Source organism: Asparagus officinalis, chromosome 3 (assembly GCF_001876935.1).
Source record: "Asparagus officinalis chromosome 3, Aspof.V1, whole genome shotgun sequence".
NCBI lineage: Eukaryota > Viridiplantae > Streptophyta > Magnoliopsida > Asparagales > Asparagaceae > Asparagus > Asparagus officinalis.
Genome location: NC_033796.1, coordinates 104,653,951 through 104,681,616, shown reverse-complemented (window position 1 = coordinate 104,681,616; position 27,666 = coordinate 104,653,951).

Sequence of the window (27,666 nt, the reverse complement as noted above, 5' to 3'; positions counted from 1 at the left end):
AATTCTTTTTATTTATGAGATATCTCTTCCCATATCATGTCTATGGTTTCCTTTTCCTTATTTTGCTTGTTTTGTACCTGCACTTCTTTTGGGTTTCACTAGAGGATATTGTTGTGATTGGTAAAACGTGTTTATGCATAGTGTGGGTGCATGGCAGGTTTGACATCTCTGGTTTCACCTTGGACTGTAGCCTTGTGTGAACCCAGGGGTGTCATAGTTAGTATCAGAGCTCTAGTTCCAGCATCCTAGGATCATTCCTGTGTCGAGTCGTGGAGCTAGTATAGAGTTTTCTAGGAATCATGTATAGAGTGCGCTAGGAATTCCTAGAATGAGTGAGGACTTTATATACGTATATTCAGAAATTTACAAAAAAATTTTATGACTACCTTACTTTGATTAAAAAGTAATTACGTGCATAATTTATGATACAATTTGCTTATTACTATGTGTTATATGTATGCTTTTGCCTGAGGTCTCATTACTGTGTCTTATAATTCCTTTATCGAAAAATTATAGATGGCCGAACATGGACGTGGATGTGGACGGAGAGGATCCCATGCACGAGAAGTTAGGCATGATGAGCAGGAACCAGAGTCGCAGCAGGCTCCACTAGAGCAGCAGCAGGTTCCACCTGAGACGCAACAGGCTTCGCATTATATGATCGACCTCATGACACCTATAGCAGCCAGGTTAGCAGCACTTGAGGAGAAGATGGCGAACCAAACCCCACCCATTACACCACTACCTATAGTTCCACCGCTAGTTATCCCAGCCATCCCCATCACAGAGGAGTCCCTAGTGACTGCATCAGAACTTATCCCACCATCGGTTGCAGTCGCTAAGCAGGAGACTTAGCTTCGTTTAGTGGAGCGATACCAAAAAATGAGGGCACCAGAATTTCAGGGATCGTCAGATTCACTTGTAGCCCGCAAGTGGAAGGAAGATGTGAGAAATGTACTTGACCTACTTAACATCAATTCAGTCCAGAAGTAGAGATTGGTAGCTTTCATCCAGAAGGGTGATGCCGGAGGATGGTACATGCTTCAGTTCACACCAGAACACCGAATGATACTCACATGGGAGGACTTCGTTTATTTTTTCGACGAGCAATATATCTCTTCCACAACACGGGCCGAGAAAGAGCTTGAGTTATCTAGATTAGAGCAGGAATACAAGTCTGTAGCAGACTATGAGAGTCGATTCATGAGTTTTGCTTCGCTTCACGGGCATGTGGCAGACCGGAGAGCTCCAAGCCCAAATGTTTCTTATAGGGCTTTGTCCGAGCCTTCGTCGCTACCTCATGTCCAGGAGGTTTCACTTAGTTAGAGAGGTGGCCGATGTAGCCATTTCGTAGGAGACTGAGACTGTGATGTTTCAGAAAACCAAGGAGGGTAACACAAAGTCAGGACAGTAAGGGCAAGGGCAAGAGATCTTTTGACGGATCAGGAGGACCCCAATAGTGGGGTAACAGTTTTCAGCGTCAACAACAGGGTTAATTTAAGATGGGAGCTCAACATGATCTGATAGCACAACAGTAGCACAGGATTCAGGGTGCATGTTTCAATTGCAACAAGATCGGCCACAGGGCCAAGAATTGTCACAGTGCACCAGCATGAGGCCAGCAGGGTAGAGGCCAGGGCTAGCAACAAGGATGAAGACACGGTCAGCAGCAGAACTGAGATCAGGGTCAACAGTTTCAGGGCCGCGGTTATGGCCAATAACAACAGCAGTTGAGAATAGAGGCGCCGCCTGCCATCCCGAGGATTGAGGGACTAGCAGCCTAGGTTCGCGCCATTCAGGAGATTTCTGAGGGACATATAGTCCCATATGTTTCCCCGTTGGCAGTTCAGCAGTCGCCAGTTACCGGCAGAGTTTATGCAATTGTATCACGCGACCATGGTGCGAGTGGAGCCATTGTGGAAGGTACTTTCTTTGTGAATTCTTTTTCAGCTCGGATCTTGTTTGATTCAGGAGCCTCGCATTCCTTTATCTCTCATACCTTCATGGATATGCTTCAGCTAGTTGCAAACCCCTTAGATGTTCCATTATCTGTGTCTACTCCTTTAGGGGAGGTATCCCTATTGGAGAGTATCTATGGGAGATGTGTCATCAATCTAGATGAGTGCGAGTTTATCATTGATCTAATCATTTTGCAGATGTCGGAGTTTAACATCATCCTTGGTATGGATTGGTTAGCATCCTACCATATTAGTATTGACTGTTTTGCTAAAACAGTTAGCTTGCGAGCGTCCGATGGGTCTAAGTTGATCGTAGCAACCTCACAGGGCAACCAGTTTGCGGAGCCATTTCTGGCATACATCAAGGAGGTGATGCTGAGGGATCAGGGTATCAATTTGTGCGATACTAGAGTTGTCTCGGATATTTAGGATGTCTTTCAGGACATACCTGGGTTACCTCCTATGAGAGAAGTTGAGTTCTGCATCGAGTTGCAGCCGGGCACGGCACCGATATCCAGAGTACCCTATCGTATGGCACCTGCTGAGATGAGGGAGTTACAGACTCAGCTGGACGGACTATTATCTTAGGGTTTTTTTTGCCGGAGTCATTCTCCGTAGGGAGCGCTAGTCCTTTTCGTGAAGAAGAAGGATGGCGGTATGCGCCTATGTATAGACTATCGCGAGTTGAACAAAGTCACTATCCAGAATAGGTACCCACTACCGATAATTGATGACTTGTTCGACCAGCTGTAGGGAGCACAATATTTCTCTAAGATTGATCTTCGTTGTGGCTATCATCCGTTGCAGGTTCGGGAGATGGATATTCCCAAGACCGTCTTTCTGACTTATGGGTCTTTTGAATTCCTTAGCATGCCATTTGGCTGACCAATGCACCTGTGGTATTTATAAATTTGATGAACCGGGTTTTCCATCTATACTTGGACCAGTTCGTGATCATCTTTATTGACGCCATCCTTATATATTCGAGATTGGAGGCAGAGCATAAGCAGCATCTCCGTTTGACATTGCAGACATTATGGGGGCATCAATTATATGCCAAGTTCAGCAAGTACGAGTTTTAGCTTTCTAAAGTCAGATTTTTGGGACATGTTATTAGCTGGGAGGGTATTGCAGTAGACCCAGCTAAGGTGGAGGCCGTACTAGATTGGGAGCCACCGAAGACGGTTACAGAGGTTCGTAGTTTTCTGGGATTAGCAGGCTATTATAGGAAGTTCATTCATGACTTCTTGAAGATTGCGACTCCACTTACATGCATTATGAAGAAGGGTGTATAGTTTGTTTGGGGCACGGAGTGCGAGGAGGCCTTTGAGACTTTGAAAGCTAAGTTTACTTTAGCGCCAGTGTTGATCATTCCGAGCAGTGATAGGACTTTTGTTGTCTACATGGATGCATCGTTATTAGGTCTTGGAGGTGTTTTGATGCAGACCCAAAGAGTGGTGGCCTAGATTTCAAGATAGTTGAGGACGCATGAGCAGAATTATCCAACTCATGACTTGGAGCTAGCAGCAGTGGTCTTTGCACTGAAGACATGAAGGTATTATCTGTATGGAGTACAGTTCGAACTTTTCACGGATCATCAGAGCCTGAAGTATCTCTTCTCCCAGAAAGAGCTAAATCAGAGACAACGACGATGGGTTAAGTTTATTAATGATTATGAGTTCGCAATTCAGTATCATCCGGGGAAGGCAAACGTTGTGGCAGATGCGTTGAGCAGGAAGCATCGACATCGGATTTCATCTTTGAGATGCTCGTTGTACAGAGATCTTTACACCCTTAGGCAGTTTGACTTCAGATCAGAGATCGGCGGGAGCAGCGTATTCTTAGGAGCACTGTCAGTGCAACCATCCTAGAATGATAGAGTAGTCGAAGTACAGCTAGAGGATTCTTGGATTCAAACCCGAAAGGGGAAGATTTCCAAAGAACCAAAAGCAGATTGGACCGTTAGAGTAGATGGAGGACTTCAGATGAAGGGCCGGTTAGTGATGCCGAGAGATCCACAGTTGAACAAGGACTTATTTGACGAGGCTCATTGTACTAGGTACACAATGCATCCAAGCACAACTAAAATGTACAAGGACCTAAAAAGACACTTTTGGTGGAGCGACATGTGTATAGAAATTGCAGAGTATGTAGCTAAGTATTTCACCAGTCAGCAAGTGAAGGCAGAACATCAGAGACCAGCAGAAACCCTACAGCCTTTACCCATTCCGGAGTGGAAGTAGGCATATATTTCTATGGATTTCATTATAGGATTACCGAGATCGAAGGGGAATGATTCAGTTTGGATGATAGCGGATTGGTTGACAAAGTCCACACATTTCATACCAGTGAAAACGACTTACATAGAGGAGACTTACGCGAGGATATTCTGTTGGCCTTCTTATTTTGATGATGTTTAACAAATAATTTACTTCTAATGTTGTTTGTCTAGTTTTGTGTTTTCGTATTTATTCTAGACAAACAATATGTTCGAGGTTGGATGGAATAGCGCTTCAACGACGATATCAAATGGAGGTTGGCGGAATTGTGGAGTGAAGCTTATGCAATTCAAGTTCAAGATCCAAGTTCAGCTTCATCCGCATAGTGTACCAACTCAAGCTTATTGAAGATCAAGATCGTCTTGCGTAATCTAGTTTAGGTTTTATATTATGTGTGTTAGATACTCTAAGCTCAATATCATATACACACACATTTTATTGGTTTCCTTGTATATATATGTAGTCATATATATATATACAACACAAGTTTTGGTTTTTATGTTTATAAATATGAAATTACATATTTCATATTTATTATTGTGATTTGGTTTAACTACTTAGATATGAAACAAATATATTTTCATATACATACTCATATGTTTCATCTTCTATTATATTTGTAAAAATATTATATTCTTAGTTTTTGGATTTAACAATAATCATATACATATTTTATTAAGTCTACATAATTATTGTGCAAAGTTTCAAAACATGGTTTAGCCTAAATGTCAAAATTCATGTGTTTACATTTTCGTGTTTTGGACTATTTTACAAAATAATGATATTTCTCATTTGGGAAGTCATTTTAGAAAACCAGTTTTTATAACATGTGTATTATCATGTCTACAATCATTTCCCAAAGTTTTATAATTTTTGGAATTTATTTGATATTTTTAAACAGTGTTTTAAAATCAGAAAACTATTTTCAAAACCTGAAATTTCATATATCAGTTCACGGTCGACCGCCACGGTCGACCGCGCCCATGTTTTTTTCCTGAGAAGTCAGCAGAAACTTTCACGGTCGACCGTGGCGGTCGACTGTCAGTCTGTAAGTTCTCACGGTCGACCGTAGCCTGTTCTGTTTGTTTTCTCAGTTTCAATGACCTTCGCGGTCGATCGCGATTTTCCCCGGGTCGCCCGCCGATCGCCCAACGGTCATATTTGGTACAGAATCATATTTCTGATTCGTTGGGGGGTTTTTTGGTCTTTTGTTTGGGGTTCTTGGCTGAGTTTTTGGGAGGCTATAAATACCCCCTTGATCTCAGTTCTCAACCCAACCCAAGAATTGTTTTAAACAAGTTTTAAAAGAGTTTAAGTTTGTTTAGTTTGTTTTTGGGGTTTGCTGTTACAAAGAGGAGTTTGCATCATCCGTTGAGGAGTTCATCTTCAATATCTTCTCATCCTCTCTTTGTGTTTATAAAGAAGTTTTTTAACTCTTTTCTCTAGCAATATTATTATTGATTTTCATATTCTTATTATTGCTAATTTGCTATTTGAGTTAGATTTGATTTTACTCATTGTTTACACACACACCCACTTGAGCTTATTGTATTTTCATACATAGTATATTTGGGTTGGTAGGAGTTGTAACAATTGAGTGTGAGCTTTTATTGTGTTCTCATCCATATTAGAGAACAATCATTCTTTGTATTGTGCTTAATCGTGAGATCACTTTATAATACACTTGTACACCGAGAGGAGTGTGTGGTGAGAGTTGGGGATCATCCCAAGAGGAGTGGCGTCGGTTGACGAACCTAGGGAGAGGTTGTAACCGATCACTTGCGGGAGACACGGCTAGGTCCAACACTTGTGAGGGTGTAGAGTGGGTTTGCAAGAGTATGAGTTGTAGAGTTTTCGATTAGCTAGAAAACCGAGTGTGTAGAAGTTCCGGCTTCCAAACCGGATTGTGATAGTGGATTTCTCCCCGGGAGTGGGGAGCGGAGACGTAGGACGGAAGGTCCGAACTCTGTAATCATTTGATTGTGTTTGTGTGTGCCTTGGCGTTTATTCTTATTTGTGCTCATTGCTCATTTCACCATTTTCTCACTATTTAGTTTGTCCACTATCTAGTTTAGATTATTTACCCTTGTGTTGTTTATATATCCTTGCACACTATCTAGTTTAGATTATTTACCCTTGTGTTGTTTATATATCCTTGCACATACATTGCCTATATCTCTTTGTTAGGATATATCTTGTTGTTCATTTTGCTTATCCTAGCTCATATATTGTTGTATTTCATACTTGCTAGGATAACTTGTTAATAAATTTTAATTGGCATAAAATCGGATTAGATTAGCATAAGATCCTAATCACCCCCCTCTAGGGTCGAACATATTCATCCAAGAGGTGGTGAGGTTGCATGGAGTTCCAGAGACGACCGTATCAGACCGAGGCTCAGTTTTCACTTTACATTTTTAGAGGAGCTTTCAGAATTCTTTCAATAGCTAGTTATCGTACTCTAGTGTCTTTCACCCGCAGACAGATGAACAAACAGAGAGAGTTAACCAAGTGTTGGAGGATATGTTATGGGCATGTGTCATAGATTTTCAGGGCAGTTAGGAGGACCACATTCCACTGATTGAGTTTACTTATAATAACAGTTATCAAGCGACTATTGGCATGACACCATATGAGGCGTTGTATGGGAGGCCTTGTAGATTGCCTATCTGTTGGGTAGAGCCAGAGGACAGCTTACTACTTGGACCGGAGCTTATAAGACAGACTACAAAGAAGGTAGCACCTATTCGGGAGCGCATTCTTACAACGTAGACTCGTCAAAAGAGTTATACAGATCAGAGACGACGACCATTGGAGTTCCAGGTTGGGGACTATGTATTGTTGAAAGTGTCACCAATGAAGGGAGTTCAGCGATTTGGTAGACGGGGAAAGCTTGCCCCGAGGTATATCGGTCCATTCAGGATAGTTGAGCGCATTAGAGCCGTTTCATATCGGTTGGACCTTCCAGCATCGATGTCGAGCATACACGATGTATTTCATGTTTCGATGCTTAAGAAGCATCTACGAGACGAGGAGCAGCAGAGAGTGCTAGTCGCGCCAGAGATTGAAATTCATGATGATTTGTCTAGTATTGAAATTCCTGTATGTATTCTTGCCAAGGAGAACAAGAGACTTAGAAATAAAGTGATCTCTCTAGTCAAAGTTCAATGGAACCGGAAAGGAGCTGAGGAGGCTTCTTGGGAGCGCGAGGAGGATATGCGTCGAGACTTCCCACACATGTTTAAGCAGGTAAATTGATTGGTCAATTATGATCTATTCTTTTTTATGGTTTGTTCATATGGTCATATTTATATTTAACACTAGAATGATGATATTAACACTTGGCTCCTAATCATTCAGAACACATGGTATATATATAAGGGGTTCCTTGTTTGGATATTTCGCCCGACGTACTAGTTCCGTTTAGTTAGGGGTTAAGTGGGAGTATTCGCATTCTAGATTATTAAGTGTAGATATTATAATATTTTATATCTGAAGATTTATGGTAATGTATTATTAATCTCTAAGATACGTTTGCAGAATTTTAGGGATGAAATTCTTTTAAGGGGGGAAGAATGTAAAACCCCCAAAATTTGAATAGTTTGTAATAAATAATAATAAATATGTTATATTATGATAAATAATATTTATTAATGTTTGAGTATGCTAGGAATTAGTTTGAGATCAATTCAATGTATATATGTGAATATAGAAGTAATATCATGTACATGTGTACGAGAAGAATCTGAGAAAAATGACCAGCTAAGAGTTTATAGATTTTACACTATGCTTAATAGATAGAGCCTTCACTCCATCTAGCAGCCCTTCCTCTAGGGACGAATGGAGGAAATCTTGCTGTAGTGCTCTGACGTTCTTTTTGTTGTTTTCTCTTCTTTCAGGAGGTACAGAGGCACGGAGAGCCACAGAATGACGGAGTTCTTACATAGTCGCTGTCACATGAGTTTTTAGAGGTTCCACAGTAGATTTTATGTTTTATTCAGACTTTAGAGTTTCATTCTTATTTTGTAAAGGCAGTGTGCCTTAGTGCGATTCTAGTTGGGTTATGTTGACACTCTCATTTTGTCAGTTACCAGAGGTATTACAGTTGAGACATGATTCTTTTTATTTATGAGATATCTCTTCTCATATCATGTCTATGGTTTCTTTTTCCTTATTTTGTCTGTTTTGTACCTGCACTTCTTTTTGGTTCCACTAGAGGATATTTCTGTGATTGGTAAAACATGTTTATGCACACTGTGAGTGTATGGCAGGTTTGATATCTCTGATTTTATCTTGGACTACAGCCTTGTGTGAACCCAGGGGAGTCACAATATTAGTGCAATAGATAAGACTCATAAACCGTGCATGGTGTATAATATAGATCAGACACCCTATCGAAAATAGGCATGATTTTCTCTCTTAGAACATCTTGGCAGCTTGCACATTTGATCTCAAATTCATTTATGCCTTAGTTGGATGGGAGGGCTCTACTAATGATGCAAGAGTCTTGAAGGATGCGATGAGTAGACCTTATTGACTTTCACTTCCACAGAGTAATAATCTTTACATAGTATTCTCAATTAAAGAATATTTTTAGTTTTATAATATTTTTTCTCATTCATATTTTTATTCTTGTTAGTAGATAAATTTTATCTAGTTGACTGTATCTATCCAAATAGGCTACAATTTCTTGCTCCATACCGAGGTCAAATGTACCATCTTTCAGAGTTCGGCCTAGCTAATAATCAACAACGACCACGAAATTCAAAAGAAGTTTTCAACCATCGGCATGTGTCTCTTAGAAATTGTGTTGAGCGCATATTTAGAGTTTTTAAGTCTAGATTTACTATTTTTAAGAGTCAACCTCCAGGTTTTCCATATGCCACACAAATAAAGATGTTCGTTGTATGTGTAGGATTGCATAGCTTTTTAAGATTGGAGAATACAAATGATGACTTCGACATTTCTGATCCTCCACAAGAAGCTCAATGAAATGTTGTTGATATAGATGATGGCTCTGATGAAGAAGACGAGTTACAGACTCAAAAGACTCAACGAGCAGTTGCAGGAACTTAGAGAAATTATATGGCAGAGGCCATGTGGGATGATGAAAGTTGATTCTCTCTAGGGTTTTAGATTTTTATTTAGTTACAAAATATTTTATTATTTTGAGATGAATAGTGATTCTTTATTGCATTATATTTTATAGTTATTACTAAACTAATCAATTGCTTATTAATCTTATATTATTTTTAATATACAATTATTAACAATAGTAATATATTCTCACAATTACCCCCACCAAATTATCCTACCAAATTACGCAACTTTATAATATTATCTATCATTATCCCACCAAATTATCCTACCAAACTATTCCACTTCAAGAATTATCCATCATTATTCCACTAAATTATCCCAGTGTTAAAACATTATCCCACTTTACCAATTATCATAATTCAACTTAAAATGTTGAATTTCCTTTGCAATCATTGACTTTTAGTCAACTTAAAGTAAAGGAATGTCTAAACTATCCACATTGCCCCTCATTAATTGCACGTGCCTTGTCCTTGTTTCTCACCAACCCTAACTCTTAACGAGGGTTTATGGCCAGTTGGGTATTATTCTTCTGAGTGCATCTACTTATTCTTTTAAGAAGTAGCCAATAATGGTGTTTAGTGAAAATATTTTTAGCGTACTTATTAAAATTGCTTTTGCATATAAGAGGGTACTTTTAGAAACAATCTGAGGATAGTTTTAAAAGTAGTTATATATCTGTCATTTTTTTAACAATGATTATTAAGTACTGTTCTACCAAATACATTAACTGTTTTAAAGTAGTTTTTTTATATTTGATTACTAAATAACTATTTTCATTTGTGTTGATGTTAAAAGATCACACGGTCAATAATATTCGTGGTAGGATAGGGGTGAGGTTGATGAGGAGTCGCTTTCCTCCCCGAATATCCGGTTCTGAGTTGGTTGTTGGAAAGCCTGCACATGTAGAAACATGTGAGAGGACGGGGACTGGTTCCCCGTGGTTCCTCCGATGATTAAGTCAGCTGGGAGCTTGAGTGGGAAAAATAAAGAATCGTGAGAGTTCTTGTGTGTGCAGTGTAATTTGTAGAAGACACTGATTTTGCAGAAAAAACCAAAATCTAAAAAAGGATCAGATCAGAAGATCCCCAGAATGAAGGAATAGTACCTCTTATTTATAGTAGTGTCGAAGGGGCAGAACCGTCATTGTGGCCGAGCACAGGATGACAGTGAAGAAATGTGGGCTGGCGGCTGCGTCAACATTCGCTTACGGGTGTTAGCTGGCGACTGGAGGAGAAATCACCTCGGCATTAAATGGTAAGTGATCAGAGACATGGCGGTACTCATGTGGTCTGATGAGTCATGAAGACTATCGGGGCTAGATGTATGATGATGCATGTGAAACCTTAAATATGATGCTGACATGTTGTCAGTGGGAGAGACTCGAGGTTGAAGTTGTCCTCTAGCTTTGCCGAGAAGTAACTCCTTTCGAGTCGACCTCGTGAGGCGTCGAGTAGTTGGTCGAGTGGGCTCGTTGCAAGTCGTCTTGGACAAAATGGACGACAAGTACCGCCTTTCGCGTTGACATGAGGGAATATCGACTCGGCGAGTCGGCTGAGTTGTCGTCCTTGTTAGTCTCTCCGGCCGTCAACTTGATTAGGGCATTGCATGCAGATATACACATATTCGTTGCTAGCAAAAGGTCGCACTTAGGTGATTGAAAACGCCATAACAATTTGTTTGTATAATCACTTCTATAAGCTTCTTTTCTAAACAACTTATTATAAGCTACAAGAATACCAGTCTCGCCTTTAATCTCTAATAAAATAGTATATAATTGTTGTTTCCCTTATTAAATCGACAAGAAACCTAAATTGAAAGCAATGTTCAGTTGGCTACTAAGAACATCTCCAACAGCTTCCCCATTTTTTATTTTTAGAGAATTTAGTTAGGTTTTTGGCCCAACAGATTCCCCATCTAATTCCCCAAAATAGGGATGGAGGAGAAAAAATGGGGAAGCTTCCCCAAATTTGCAGCATTCTCCAAATTTTTGGAGGAAAAAAGGGATTCTTCAAAATGGGGAAGCTGTTGGAGTTGGTGTAAAAATTAGTTGGAGAATATGACTTTTGCTTCCCCATTTTGAAGAAAATTTTGAAGAAGCTGTTGGAGATGCTCTAATAGCCACCACGAGCCATGGCTGTATCCAATGCTTGCCATAAAATCTCTTCGTGTCTCCGATATCTTCTTCTTGCTCGCCTCAACCTCCCTCCTCCTCCTTGTGGGCCCTCCTCTTCTTCAAAGCCCACGCTCAATTTCCAAAGCTTTGCCTCCTCCACGGAGCACATAAAAGCTCACACTTGAAAGCACACCCTCACCTTATTGTCTTGTCACTATTCACTCACAAAACAATCCCGATTACACAAATTTTGGTATATAGTATATATATCACACGTTAGAAAGTCAAACATGCACTAGAATTTGGATATCTCATTAACTCGTATTTACTGCTGCTTCTCCTACAAATTGACGATCTTTCCCAAGTCAACATCATTGCACAATTAATGAAATGGGACTTCGTGTCAACCCATGATAATATGCGTGCGCACCACATAAACATAATTAAAAAAAGGGGTTTTATCTTTAGGTCCAATTGTTTGTCCTAATTTATCTTTATACCCAATCTTTTTTATTTTTATTTTTACTATCTTTTTGTATCATTGAACCCAACCATCTTTAGGTATTTATTTCTTAACCCAAGTTTTTAAATACAACACATAAGAAAAATGGGACCCTCTTAAATTTTTACAAAAATCCCAATTTACCCCCGCCCTCCCCCCAATTCTCTCCTTTCATTCTTTCACTCTTAGGAACTCATCAATTACTTCTCAAGCCTATTACTTCTTAGGGCTTGGTTGCTTGATTTTGGTGGAGATTCATTTTTTAAAGTATTTTAAAACATAAATTTTGTCATTCACTCGACTCCTAATTTGTAGCATTAATTTTTTATTTTCTTCATCAAAATCATTTCACATTATTATTGATGAATTCTCATAATTATTCATTATAATTAATAGAAATAATAATACTTAAAATCAAAATGTTAACCTTGATATTAGAATTATGATTTAATTTTAAAATTTTAATTTTAATTTCATAAAATGATTTTAATTTGTTGTGAGACCAAATTTTATGGTTAGTTAAATTTGGTCTAAGTTAATTACCTTTGATAAAGTTTTATGATTTTGTTTGTTTTTGGTGACAAATATAGATGGATGAAGATTTATACTGTGCATTTTGGATTTTAGAGGAAATAATTATTTTATCTGGGAATTGCTTTTGGAATTCATTCGAAACAGTTCTTCGTAGAAGACCAAAAACAAAGCACATTCCTTCAGAATTAAATCCCCATAAAAGAGTTAAAATGTAGTAGATGGTAGCAGTACAGTCATGACTGTAGAACATGTAGACAATCTATTTTGAACTAAATGGGTTTTACATTATACTTTTAGAACATGCAAGTAATTTATTGCAAACATGCATGAGTTTTGTACTCAAATTTTGTGTAGGTACCATAAACTTTTGTTTTGTAAGCTATGAGGATGTAATCCAGTTAATGTGTATGATATAATTGTGTTTGTTCTAATAACAGGCTATCATTTCAAGATAACATGCTAAACTTTCATTAAAATTTGCTATACTTTCATTAAAATTTGTTATATTTTCAGAATAATATATTATACTTTTAGAATAACATGCTATACTTTCATGTAACATGCTATGCTTTCATACTAACACGCTATACTTTCAGAATAACATGTTATACTTTCATACTAACATGCTATCACTGGTAAAAAACAAAGCATTCTAGACAGAATTTTCCATCTAGAATAGCCAAATTTTCGTCTAAATTGATCATCCTAGATGGAATTCTGTCTAGGATATTGGTCTAGTAAGTTTCCATCGAGAATGCGTCATTCTAGACGGAATTTCGTCTGGAAAAACCATCATAGATGGAAATGCATCCGAGACAGAGCAAAATACCATCTAGAATAGTTCTAGATGAAAAAGACAAACGTCTAGGATAATCCTAGAGGAAATTCTGTCTAAGATGTATCCTAGACGGAATTTCCGTCTAGGATACATCTTAGCATCCTAGGCAAAAATTCCGTCTAGGATGTAGTAATTATTTAAAAAATATATATATAATAAATAATATTTGCTCCTATACGACCACACTAATCCACTTGATTATCAATAGTATCTACTTACAACTACCAATACAATTCTCCTCAACAATAATACAAATTATAAAACTTTACAAAAAATGAGTATATTATTGAATGTCACAAAAATCGAAAGTACACGTATTAGTGTAATTCTCCTAACAATTAGAAAAAAAGATAGCATACAATTTAATGTTCACCAACATCGAAATAAAAAAAATCAGTACAATAACAAAAATTATAAATCATTACAAAAAATGAGTACAATCGCATGACTCCTCTACATCTCCTTCTCGAGAATCTTTGCCACCAGTTGAAACTCTCTACGAGTTCGTTTTACTCTCATTTTTTATTATCCAAGATGAAGCCTACATGAAAGTTGCACTTTGTATCATATACTATACATATATTATATTTTTTGTAAAGGAGAAGTTAACATATCATGGTGCCAAATAACAATTTAATTGTACAACTTCAAACCATGTGACCATGTAAGAAAGAATAAAGTTGGTGCATGCATGAAGATTAAATAAATGGATTTGGTTGATGACAAACTAGTAAGCACTTCCGCCATGTAACTTCTCATAAGGAGAAAAAATAAACTTCACATAATAAAATATAGATACCTTAAAAGTTATTGTTTCCAAACTACAAGTGTATTATTCATAACTTCAAACCACAAGACAATATAAAGAAAAATATAGTTGTAGCAAGCATGAAGTTTAATAGTCGATTCAGTTTCAAACTTGATTATAAAAAAGGGCAAAAAGTATTGTTCATTAAGGCAATTCACAAGCTAATAATTAATTGATATCATTTAGCAAGAGAACAATAATAATCTGGTCTGCATGAAGAAACATGAAACATCAAACTGACTCCTTTTTGAATAGTTGAACAGTACACTCTAGATTATTCAAGCATCAAGTTGATAGTTGCATGCTATATAGCTAGCAAGTGTGTCAGAAATATGGTAAGTTTCAGACTAAAGTATACATCAAAATTTGAAAGGGATTCAATAATTTAGAGAATTACCTTTGCTTGTATCCCAGGTCATCCCTCAAATCCATAGACATACTACTTAATGTGTGGCCAACTAACCTTAATGGACTCACATGCTCAATACTCTCCAGGCTAACAAAGTTTTGATTCAAAGCCAGATTGGTTGCCAAATGGTATGCCCAACTTGAGGGTATTGATTATAATGAGGTATTCTTACCTGTTGTGAAGCATTAATCGATAAGAATACTATTGGCATTAGTGACACAGCTGAATTTGGATTTGGTCCAGATGGATGTGAAAACAACCTTTCTACATGGAGATTTAGAAGAGGAGATCTATATGTCACAACCGATGAGTTTTAAAGTTGTTGGCTAGGAAGATTTGGTACGTGTTATGGTAATTTACCATCCAAAGATAGAGGTGTCGGGAGAATGTCTGCATAAGCCCAAGAAAGCTATGGTACAAACCAACTTAGAGGCTCATAAGCCCAGCCAATGTCAAGTCTCTCGACCAGATGAGCAGACAAGCCATATTTCAATCAAGGGTCATCATGACCGACTTGAAATGCAGGATCAGACGCCCCGTCACGATTTAGATGACTACTCGAGCAGACGACTCGACTATACACCCGACCCGAAGCTTACTTGACTATCGGATCGCCAAACCATAATGATGGCTCGCAGATAAACCCGTCTTGACTAAAGGGATAAATGCCAACCAAGTTTACTTCATATGTCAATCGACAATAGTATTGATTAGTCCCATCAAGATCTCCTTTCTGACAAACCTCGTGCCCAAGCCACTTATTCTACTCACAAGTCATTTCCTAGAAGTTTGCCATGATGCTTCCTTGTGCACGAATGACTTCTCCTCCAATCACTAGTCATCACCTGGATAGAGAAAGATGGCCACGCAGCCGACCTATTCTATGCCCTACCTCTTTTATCAAATACAGGATACAGAGAAGCTATTTCTCTCCTGTATTTGAATGACTTCCCTTCCAGTTGCCACTCGATAACTGGAAGGAGAAGGATGACTCAGCACCTCTACTGCTCACCTCTCAGTCGAGCCTCCTGTGTATGACCAAAGCCGAGGGACAACACACTCAGAGGCAAGGGATTATAAAAGGAGGAGAAAAGAGGAACATAGGGGGTAAGTAATTCTTTAGCTTGGCTACTTCTTCTTCATAAAAACCAGGAACCTACCTTGGTTAAAAAAGAACTAGAAAACTCTCAAAAGAGTACACTCTGAGGACTTCAATGGCCCGAGGACCTTCCCTCAAACCTCACTCAAGCTCCATAGCTGACTTGATCATCGGAGATACCACGGGGGAAACTAGCCCCGTACTCCTGCGATTCTTGCATGTGCAGGTCATTAGCCCACCCCGTGCGCTCAGAATCGTGTGTAAAGTCAGAGGAGGATTCGGCCCTAACATCCATCCTCTCCCTTCTCCTCAACGCCGTCAGGATCGAATTTGCATCTTACGGCGGACAACCCCTATCAACTGTTTGTTCACGAGCATCAACAATATGTAAACTAAAGAAATCTTTTTATGGATTGAAGCAATCACCGCGATAATGATACAAGAGATTTGAAAGATTTATGGTTGGCCAAGAGTATACGAGGAGCCCATATGACCTGTGTGTGTACATGCAAAAGCTACATAATGGTGAGTATATTTATTTGTTGTTATATGTTGACGATATGCTCATTGCTTTTAGGAATACTTTAGCTATTAGGAAGTTAAAAAAGGAGTTGTCATCTAAATTTGAGATGAAAAACCTTTGAGTAGCAAAGAATATATTAGGTATGGAAATTGAGAGAGACAGGGTGAAGAAGAGGTTGAAGTTGACTCAGAGGAGCTACTTGTAAAAGATGCTGAAGAAATTTAGTTTTGATAGTAATGCCAAGACGGTGAGTACTCCATTAGCTTTCCACATTAAGCTATCAGCTAAAATATCACCTGTTTCAGTTGAGGACCATGAATACATGGCTAAAGCTTCATATGCCAGTGCTGTGGATGGCTTGATGTATGCTATGGTGTGTATAAGGCCAGATTTATTAAAGACCATGAGCTTGGTATCTAGGTACATGCACGACCCCGGGAAGGGTCATTGGGAGGCCGTGAAGTGGATCTTACGATATATCAAGGGTAACGTGGATGTTAGTTTGGTGTTTGAGAAAAATAAGAGAAATGGGCAAGATTGTGTTGGATATATAGATTTGGATTATGTTGGGGATCTTGACGAGCGTCGGTCCACTACTGCATATGTGTTTACACTAGCAGGAGCACCAGTGTATTGGATATATACACTTCAGCCTACAGTGACTCTTTCCACTATGAAGGCAGAGTATATGACGTTGACTAAAGCTGTGAAGGAAGCTTTGTGGTTACAGGGGTTATTGGATAACTTGGGGATTGCATATGATACTATTAGGATAAAATATGATAGCATGTCAGCTATCTATTTGTCAAAGAACTAGGTGTATCATGCCCGAACAAAGCACATTGATGTCAGGTTCTATTTTGTGCGAGATGTCTTGGATGATGGAGATATTATATTAGAGACGATCAACACAAAGGACAATCCAACGGATATGTTGACTAAAGTAGTCACTGGGGTGAAATTTGGTCATTGTTTGGAGTTGTTGAATATTCTTCGTTGTTGAGGGCCTTTGAAGACCATTTGTGTGAACTACATAAGGCTTGATTCCTTGGACAAGAGGATACGTAGGCAATCAGTTTGATGCAGCTAATTTGATGAGTTGATACCGACACATTGGAGATCCTTGTTAAAGTTCTCATTTAGGTTCCTGACTTATTGTGGATTGAGTCTGTTGTTGTGGATTGACTCCACTTCATACTAGACATAACAAGTGGGATAGTTGGTATTGAGGTCGGCTCAGTTTTTGGAAAAAACTTCGTCGAGGTGGAGATTTGTATGAACAACGAAGAAGATCAGTAAATTTGGAGTGTACAGGATTAGTCACGGGTTGGTCGACCGAAGTACATAGGCTGGTCGACCGACAAACTGTGAAATTACAAGGTGAGAAACCTTATCGCTGGCCGGTCGACTGAACATACATGTCTGATCGACCGAAAAGGTGCACGATTACAGGGTTTGGATTCTTGCATCTGGTCGGACGACCGATCATGTATGTTCGGTCGATCGAATGTATGATGAGTTATAGGATGAGAGTTTGGGCTTCTGGTCGGTCGACCAGAAGCTCATGCCCGGTAGACCGCGTAGTGGTTTTGGGCCCTGTTCGTTTCCTGGCCTGTTTTGAATTTCTATTTGATATAAATAGGAACATGACGTTTTCTAGGGTTAGGTGAGAGATTAAGAGCTGAGATTTAGGCATTGTTTGAGAACTTAGAAAGGGATAATTTGTGAGGGATTTGAGAGTTTTATTTGAGGGTTATTTTGTGAGATTATTGAGTGATTGTAAACCCTATTTGTACTCTCTCTATTAGTAAAATCTTCCCCCTCCTTGCCTCGTGGATGTAGGCTCATTGCCGAACCACGTAAAATTTGGTGTCTTGCTGTGTGGTGTTTGTATTTGGTTATTGATTTGTTCTCCTATCTTGTTCGTGTCCTTCGATTTCGCTACACACAACATCAACAACATATGTTGTGCTTATAATTTACAGTTTTGAATTGTGAAAAAGCTATTGAGAACTTTTTGGTGATATATATTTTTATTCCACAAGTAATTAATAGATAAGATGTGAACGATATCTTTTTGTTTAAGCTTCTTGGCTAGAAGTTAATCTTGTTATTCATTTATCCACTATCAAAAACCTTTGCACCATAATTTTTGTTCTATACTATATTTAGAGAGTCACTTTCATTGCGATTTATTGCGTAACAAGATGTTTTAGAAAATCCCCCCCTATTTAATTTTTCTTCTCCTTCTATTTTAATTTCCTTCCGACAGGTTTTGATAAATTAGGAGTTCTGTAGGAATCTATATTACTAGTATTAGTTTTTTTCCTTTAGTTAAATGATATTATTTATTTGTTTTGTGGTCTTCATGGTATATATTCTTCTCGTTGCTACAGATTTCATAGTAATTTCTAAATAAGCGCATTTACAATTTCTCTTTTTTCAAGGATAATTTATAATGTCAACACCAATTGAGATTAAACTAAAATGCAATAAAATTAGGAGGAAACATAATGCAAATTTGTCAAAAGAGAGGAAAAAAAATGAAATAAGAAGGAAACATAGGAAGCTTATTACAAGAAAAATATCAAAATAATCACTAGTAGAAAAATGACCAAACTAGACGGAAAAACCTAGACAGAAATTTTTTTCGTCTAGGTTGATCCAAACTAGACGGAATTTATGTTGAATATCATATCTCCATGATAGTATTTTGATGATAACAATTTATACAATATGTGCACTAACTTTTATATGCAGATTTCAATATCAGAATATGAACAAGTGCAAGTTGATTTCAAGGCACTATGAAGTGAAGAAAATAAAGAACATATGAGATAATGTATTTTATATTTTCTTTACTTAGAATTATTGTACAAGCATTGATCACACACACGCACACACACAATATTAGAGCACACTAACACAGGCTTAGTGTGTTGGTTAACTATAGAAATTCCCTATGTTAACCATTAGAATTATAGTTAAAACTTGAGTATAAAAACATTTTATATCATAATTTTTAGTCTTAGTAGTCGACTAATTAGAATAGTAGTCGACTACTCGTGTATAAAACTTAAATATATGTTTCTGTCAATTTACAGTATAGTCGACTAATATGGATTATAGTCGACTACTCAGGTGTTTGACAGAAACATAAGTTTCTGTTATTTTACAGTATAGTCGACTAATCTACATTATAGTCGACTACTGAAGACAAATTTTATTTTACAAGTTTCTGTCAAAATACAGTGTAGTCGACTAATGAGCATTGTAGTCGACTACTGAGAAATTTTCTGAATACACAGAGTCTGTTTGAACTCAGTGTAGTCGACTAATCTGTATTGTAGTCGACTACAGATACAGTTTTTCCAGATTTTAAAGTTTGAATTTGTGACTGTTTATAGCCGTTTTTAAACATTTTTAAAGTTCAAAAAATTGTCTTTTCAAGGGCTATAAATAGGTTATCAGTTCAGAAAAAAATGTAGAGACTTACATACCCATAAGCTTTGATCTTTGTGCATTTTTTCAAGTAAAAAATATTTAGATTTTGAGAAAAAGAAAAGTTTCTGAAATTGCCTCTGAACATCATTAAAATACTTATTGTTTTAGGCAATTTACAGAAGTTAGAATCATTCCTAAGCCACTACTACACTACACTACAAATCAATGCTTATAGGAATTGAAATTATTGCTTCAAAAGTTCTCTCAAGTTATGAGAGGTGTTAATCTCTTGGTTTAGAGATTGGTGTGCAAATTGGCAAGGTGTTTGTCAATTGGTGTTATAATTTGCAGGGACTTGCAAATTGGTCAGGTTTGCTTTTTGATTTTGTAAGTTTATTCAAAATCATAATGAAAACTCTCAAACGGGATTTTCTTGGGGACTGGATGTACACCGGATTGGTGGAACCAGTATAAATCCTTATGTTTGTGATTGTGAATTTCTGAGATTGCCATTTTTCTTTGCAATTTATAATCTACTTTGCATAAATTTTTTAAAGAACACTATTCACCCCCCTCTAGTGTTCTAGTGTATCTATTTCAGATCCTACAATTTATTTAGAGAAAGGTGAAAGATGGCATCGTCAAATACTTCACAATTCAAAGAAGGTCACTCAACAAATCGTCCACCAATGTTCGATGGATTGAACTACAACTATTGGAAGTGCAGAATAAAGATTTACCTTCAATCAATTGGATACGAACTTTGGAACGTTGTGGAAACGAAATATGAGAAGCCAACAACTCCTTTTACAGAATGGACTACTTCTCAAAGAAATAATGCAAATTTGGATTCAAAAGCTATAAATGCATTATTTTGTGCACTTGACAAGAATGAGTTCAATAGGGTGTCAACGGCCACATCTGCATACGATATTTGGCATACACTTGAGGTAACTCATGAAGGTACAAATAAAGTTAAAGAATCTAAAATTTTTGTTCTTGTGCACATATTTGAATTGTTCAAGATGAAGGAAAATGAGACTATTGGAGAAATGTTCATAAGATTCACCGATATCACAAATTCTCTCATTGGTCTTGGAAAAACATATACACAAGTGGAGATGATAAGAAAGATACTTCGATCACTTACTCCACAATGGGAAAAGAAAGTTACCTCTATTGAAGAAGCCAATGATTTGTTAACTCTTAAGGTTGAAAATCTTATTGGTAATCTTATGGCATATGAAGTTCAAATTGAAGATAGAAAGAATGATGAAGAAACAAAGAACAAGAAAGTTCTTGTATTCAATACTATTTCCGATAAAGAAGATTCAGATGATGATGATGATGATGAAGAAATGAGCATGTTTGCACGAAAATTTTGGAAATTTATAAAACAAGGTAATTTTAAATCTAAGAGTTCAATTTCAAATAACCCTCTTTGTTTTAAGTGTAATAAACCAGGTCATATAAAAAAAGATTGTCCAATGTTGAAGAATAAGCAAAAATCAAGTTATTTCAACAACTTCAACAACATTCAAAATAACAAGAAAATAAAAGCAATAGCAGTCACTACGGATGATAGTGATGAGTCATCTTCATATAAAGAAATTGAAGAAAAGAAAAATGCTCACATGTGTTTTATGGCACAAGATGAAGTAAGTGATAATGAAGAGCTTTTAGATGCTTTCAATAAATTATATGAAACTTTTGTGAGATTAAAGACATCACATAATTTTCTTAAAGGTGAAAATAAAAGATTACTTGAAGAAATTTCTGATTTAAATTCTTCTACTTTTTCTAATTCTCAAGTAATTGAATTGAAAGAAGAAAATTATTCTTTGCTTAAAGAAAATGAATGTTTATCTAATGAGAATATTTATTTAAAATCAGAATGTAATGATTTAAAAATTCACATTAATAATTTAGATAAAGATATTTCTTCTTTTAAATCAAGATATGAGGATATATGTTTGAATGTAAGCAAATTTAATAAAGGTAAAGAAAATCTTAATAACATTCTTTCTTTTCAAAGAAAATCACAAAAGACAAAAGGATTAGGTTTTCAAATTAATAAAAATAAATCAAAGAAAACAATTTTTGTAAAACCTTTTTATGATTTGTATGAATATAGAACTAAAAATTTGTGTAAAAAGAAATAAAAATTCTTTTCTATTTGGGTTCCAAAAGAATTATCTTCTTTACATAAGAATTTTTATATTTCTGATTTTATTAAAAATATTTGTTTATCACCTAACTATTTAGGCAAATCAAACTCTTCATGGGTTTGGTTTCCTAAAGGCTAATTTAAAGGACCCAACATAGTATGGGTACCAAAATGTAAATATTTATTATTTTAGGTACCCAAGAAAGATAGGTGGATTTTGGATAGTGGTTGCTCCAAACATATAACTGGAAACATATAATTGTTGTCATCTTTTCAAAACATGGATGGTGGTACCGTTACTTTTGGAGATAACAACAAAGGAAAAGTCATCGGTATTAGATCTGTCGATAATCCAAATAAACCTATCATTGATAATGTTTTATTAGTTGATGGTCTTAAACATAATTTACTTAGTATTAGTCAACTTTGTGATAAAGGTTTTAAAATTGTTTTTGAAAAAGAATTATGCTTAATTTATGATATTGATTTAATAACTATTATTTTTAAAGGCCATAGAAAGAATAACATATATGTTTTATCTATGAAAAATATTTCAAATGAACATTGTCTTATTGCATCATCTAATGATTCTATTTTATGGCATAAATGTTTTGGACATGTTAACTTTAAACACATGTCTAAGATTTCTAAAAATGATTCAATAAATGGTTTACCTAAGATGTCTTTTAAAAATAATTTTTGTGATGCATGTCAACAAGGAAAAATACACAAATCTTCTTTCAAATCTAAAAATGTAATATCTACAAATAGACCATTAGAATTAATTCACATAGATCTTTTTGGTCCATCTAGAGTAGCATCTTTAAATGGAAGTAGATATGCATTTGTTCTTGTTGATGATTATTCTAGATTCACATGGGTAATTTTTCTCAAACATAAAAATGATGCTTTTAACGAGTTTTCTATATTTTGCAAAAGAATTCAAAATCAAAAATCTACTTCTATTATTTCTATACGTAGTGATCATGGAGGTGGATTTGAAAATGAATTATTTGCAAATTTTTATGATAAACATGGTATATCACATACTTTTTTTTTCCTCGTGCTGCTCCACAAAATGGAGTTATGGAAAGGAAAAATAGAACTTTACAAGAATGTGCTAGAACCATATTGTGTGATAGAAATTTACCAAAATATTTTTGGGCAGAAGCTGTATCAACAGCTTGTTATGTATTAAATAGAGTTTTATTAAGACCTATTTTAAAGAAAACCTCTTATGAATTGTTTTATAACAAGATTCCTAAAGTATCTTACTTTAAAGTTTTTGGTTGTAAATGTTTTATCTTAAACACAAAGGATAACTTAGATAAATTTGATTCTAAATCTGATGAAGGAATTTTTGTTAGATATTCTAATTACAGTAAAGCATATAGAATATATAACAAAAGAACACTAGTTATTGAAGAATCTTTACATGTTTCTTTTGATAAAATTTTTTCAAAATCACCTATTATATTAAATAATGATGATGATATAATTGATACTATTCATGATACTCATATGATAGATATTACAAAAGATGATAATTTACAAAATGATTTACCTAAAGATTTTGTAGAAGTTAAAAATCATCCACATGATTTAGTTATTGGAAATATTTCTGATAAAGTAACTACTAGATCTTATTTTAATTTGATTATTCATATTGCTTTTATTTCAACTATTGAACCTAAAAATATAAAAGAAGCTCTTCTTGATGATTCATGGATAATTGCTATGCAAGATGAACTTAATCAATTTACTAGAAATAATGTTTGGGATCTTATACCTAGACCTCAAAATAAATCCATTATTGGAACAAAATGGATTTTTAGAAACAAATTAGATGAATTTGGTCAAGTTGTTAGAAACAAAGCTAGATTAGTTGCTCAAGGTTATAATCAAGAATAAGGAATTGATTATGATGAAACTTATGCACCGGTTGCACGATTAGAATCAATTAGAATTTTACATGCATTTGCATGTTTTATGAATTTTAAATTATTTCAAATGGATGTAAAAAGTGCTTTTCTAAATGGTTTTATAAAAGAAGAAGTTTTTGTAGAACAACCTCCAGGTTTTGAACATGAAAGTTTTCCAAATCATGTTTTTAAACTTAAGAAAGCATTATATGGTCTTAAACAAGCACCTCGTGCTTGGTATGATAGATTAAAGAAGTTTCTTTTAACTTCAGGTTTTGAAATTGGAAAAGTTGATTCAACATTATTTATTAAGAAAATAAATAAAGATATTTTACTAATTCAAATATATGTAGATGATATTATTTTTGGTTCTACTAACAATAATCTTTGTCAAGAATTTGCTAAGAATATGCAGGATGAATTTGAAATGAGTCAAGGAATATTCATCAATCAAAGCAAGTATGCAAAAGATTTACTCAAACATTTCGGAATGGAAAATACAACTAGCAAACCAACACCAATGAGTACTACTACATCACTTAACAAAGATGAAAATGGTAAGAATATTGATCAAAAGCTTTATCGAGGTATGATTGGATCACTTCTTTACATCTTTACATTACTACAAGTAGACCTGATATTATGTTTAGTGTATGTTTATGTGCTAGATTTCAATCTAATCCTAAAGAATCACATCTTAAAGCAGTGAAAAGAATTTTTAGATATATTAGAGATACTACAAATTATGGTTTGTTTTATCCAAAATATAGTTCATTTGATTTAATATCATATAGTGATGCTGATTTTGCCGGATGTAAATATGATAAAAAAAGTACAAGTGGAACATGTCATTTCTTAGGATATTCACTTGTATCTTGGTTTAGTGAAAAAACAAAATTCAGTATCATTATCAACAACTGAAGCTGAATATATTGCTGCAAGTCTTGCATGTGCTCAAATATTATGGATGAAACAAACATTATCTGATTATGGCATAAATTGTCCCATATCATCCATTATGTGTGACAATTCTAGTGTAATTAATTTATCTAAAAATCCTATTCAACATTCACGTACAAAACACATTGATATTAGACATCATTTTTTACGTGATCATGTGCTTAAAGATAACATTTCATTAGAATTTATACCTACAGATAAACAAATAGCAGATATATTAACAAAACCCTTAAAAGAAGAATTTTATGTTAAGTTAAGAAGGGAATTAGGTATATGTTCAATTAAAGATTTAAATTAAAATTTTAAAACAAATACATATGCAGTTATACCTTTAATAGTCGACTAATTTGACTTATAGCGACTACATGCACAAGTCTTGCATATAAGTTTTTCTGTGAATTACAGTGTAGTCGACTACTTGCTTCTATAGTCGACTACTCTATGTTAAAATCTTAAAATTAACTTTCTGTTGTTTATAGTGTAGTCGACTACAATACAGATTAGTCAACTACTCTGAGTTAAAAACTTAAAATCATCTTTCTGTCGATTATAGTATAGTCGACTACTTTTACAATTAGTCGACTACTGATTCTGAACTCTCAGTTTTACAGTTTTAAAGCTTATTGGATTTTTACTTAAATTCAAAGCTAAAACCCAATACCCGTTTTAGTTAAGTAAAACTCATCTCAACCATAGATTTTTAACTCTATCAATCCTAGCCACATATCTAATATCAAATCTTAACCCTACATTTAATTCACTATCAAATCTGAACCATACATTGTAAATTATTTTAAAAGATAAAATAAAAATCTAAAAACTACCCACTAACCTATCTAAAAACTGACTATCTTCTTCCTCCCATCAGATCTGTCGATTCCAGGTTAGGGCATCTTCAATCTTCTCAAATTATTCATCAAATTCTTCAATTTTCTTTCATATCTATCAAAGCATTCAAGATCAGTAGTCGACTAATCCAAGCTATAGTCGACTAATCTAGGGTTTCAAACAGTTTGGGGTATATTTCTAAACTTGATCTTTGAATTTTTTGTTATTTATCTGTTTCATCATGTCTAGATCTAAGAAAGTTAAGCAAACCCATACCTCTGTCAATGATGAAATCATCATTTATTTAAAAAGTTCTGATTTATTAGAAGAATTTAACAAAATATCATCTTTTGAAGTTCTTCCAAGACGATTTGTGAAATTTGATGATTTTATTCCCTGGAATTTTGGGTCATATTTTGAAAATGTGGGATTGCTTGAATTATTCTCTACTGAAAATAGAAAACCCACATATCCATTTCTTGTGCAACTGTTCTATACTAATATAGAACGTGTGGGAACTATAGGTGGTTCTGAAAAACTTAAGACTCTTGTTAAAGGAATAGAGATTGACTTAACTACAAAGTCAATTGGAAAATATTCAATATTCCTTATCAAGGAGTTTCCCTTAGGTCAGTTAGGATGAATGATTCAGATCTTTTATCTAATCATATATTTCTTCCTGGATATGGTAAACCTTTAAATAACTCAAACAAACTTCGTCCAATTCCTAGGTTCATTGCACGAATTCCAAAAACTAGGAGTTTCCATTTCATTTTCCTAGATTTAGCAAAAGCTCTATATGCTATAATGGGAAATATCCAAGTTAATTGGGCTGAAGTTTACTTTGATAATCTTCTGACAATACCAAGAGGATTTCTTCCTTATGGTGCCTTTTTAACAAAAATCTTTGACAAATTTCATGTGGATCTCCAATCTGAAAATTCTGTTGTTCGTTCCATTGAATTCTTTGATTCCAATGCCCTAACTAGGATGAAGTTGACAAATTTTGAAATTTAAGAACAAAATCCTCAAAATGAACCTCTTCAAGAAGAAATTCCACAAGATATTCCACAATCTTCAACTCAAGCAGGAGCTTCTTCTAGTCAACCACCATCATTTCCTACAGAACCATCATGCTTTTCAGACGTGTAATATAACACTTTAAATTCACGTATTCTTGAACTTGAAACTGGTCAAAGAGCTTTATATTCTCAGAATTCATATATCATTAGTAATCAAGAAGAGCTAATAAAGAAGTTTGAAGACTTGGACACAAAGCTTAATGCATATTTTCAAGGACAGCAACCTCCTCCAGCACCTTAGGATGTTTTTATGTTAAGTTTCAAAACAATTATGTTATTTTGTTTAAGTATCAAAAACTTTGTAGTTGTGAGTTGTTAGGACTTAAGTAATGTGTTATTTATGTTGCTACTATGTCAAGTATGTTGATTGTGTGTTTAATTATCTATGATGATGTTTGGTTAGTTAATATATGTGCTACATATTTTAAACAGATCATGGTGATGAACATTGTGGAAATGTTGGTCTTTATAGAAAGTCTTTGCCTACCTATTTGGATGAGTGAAGTTATGGACTATGTTCATAACCTGTATGATTTGTTTGAAGTTTTAGCTTATGTTGAAGAAATAATATCATGTTTAACATAAATGTTTTTCTCTTTTTGTTGATAACAAAGGGGGAGAAATAGGTATTGTTATGTATTGTTATAGACTTAAATTTGTATATATGCAGGGGGAGTAAGTATGATTATTTCATTATGTTTAAATCTGATTATAATATACATACTTATGCATAAATTATTTGTTATCATCAAAAAGGGGGAGAACACGCACACACACAATATTAGAACACACTAACACAGGCTTAGTGTGTTGGTTAACTATAGAAATCCCCTATGTTAACCATTAGAATTATAGTTAAAACTTGAGTATAAAAACTTTTTAGTTCATATTTTTTGCTCTTAATAGTCGACTAATTAAAATAGTAGTTGACTACTCGTGTATAAAACTTAAATATATGTTTCTGTTATTTTACAGTATAGTCGACTAATCTACATTATAGTCGACTACTGAAGGCAAATTTTATTTTACAAGTTTCTGTCAAAATACAGTGTAGTCGACTAATGAGCATTGTAGTCGACTACTGAGAAATTTTTTGAATA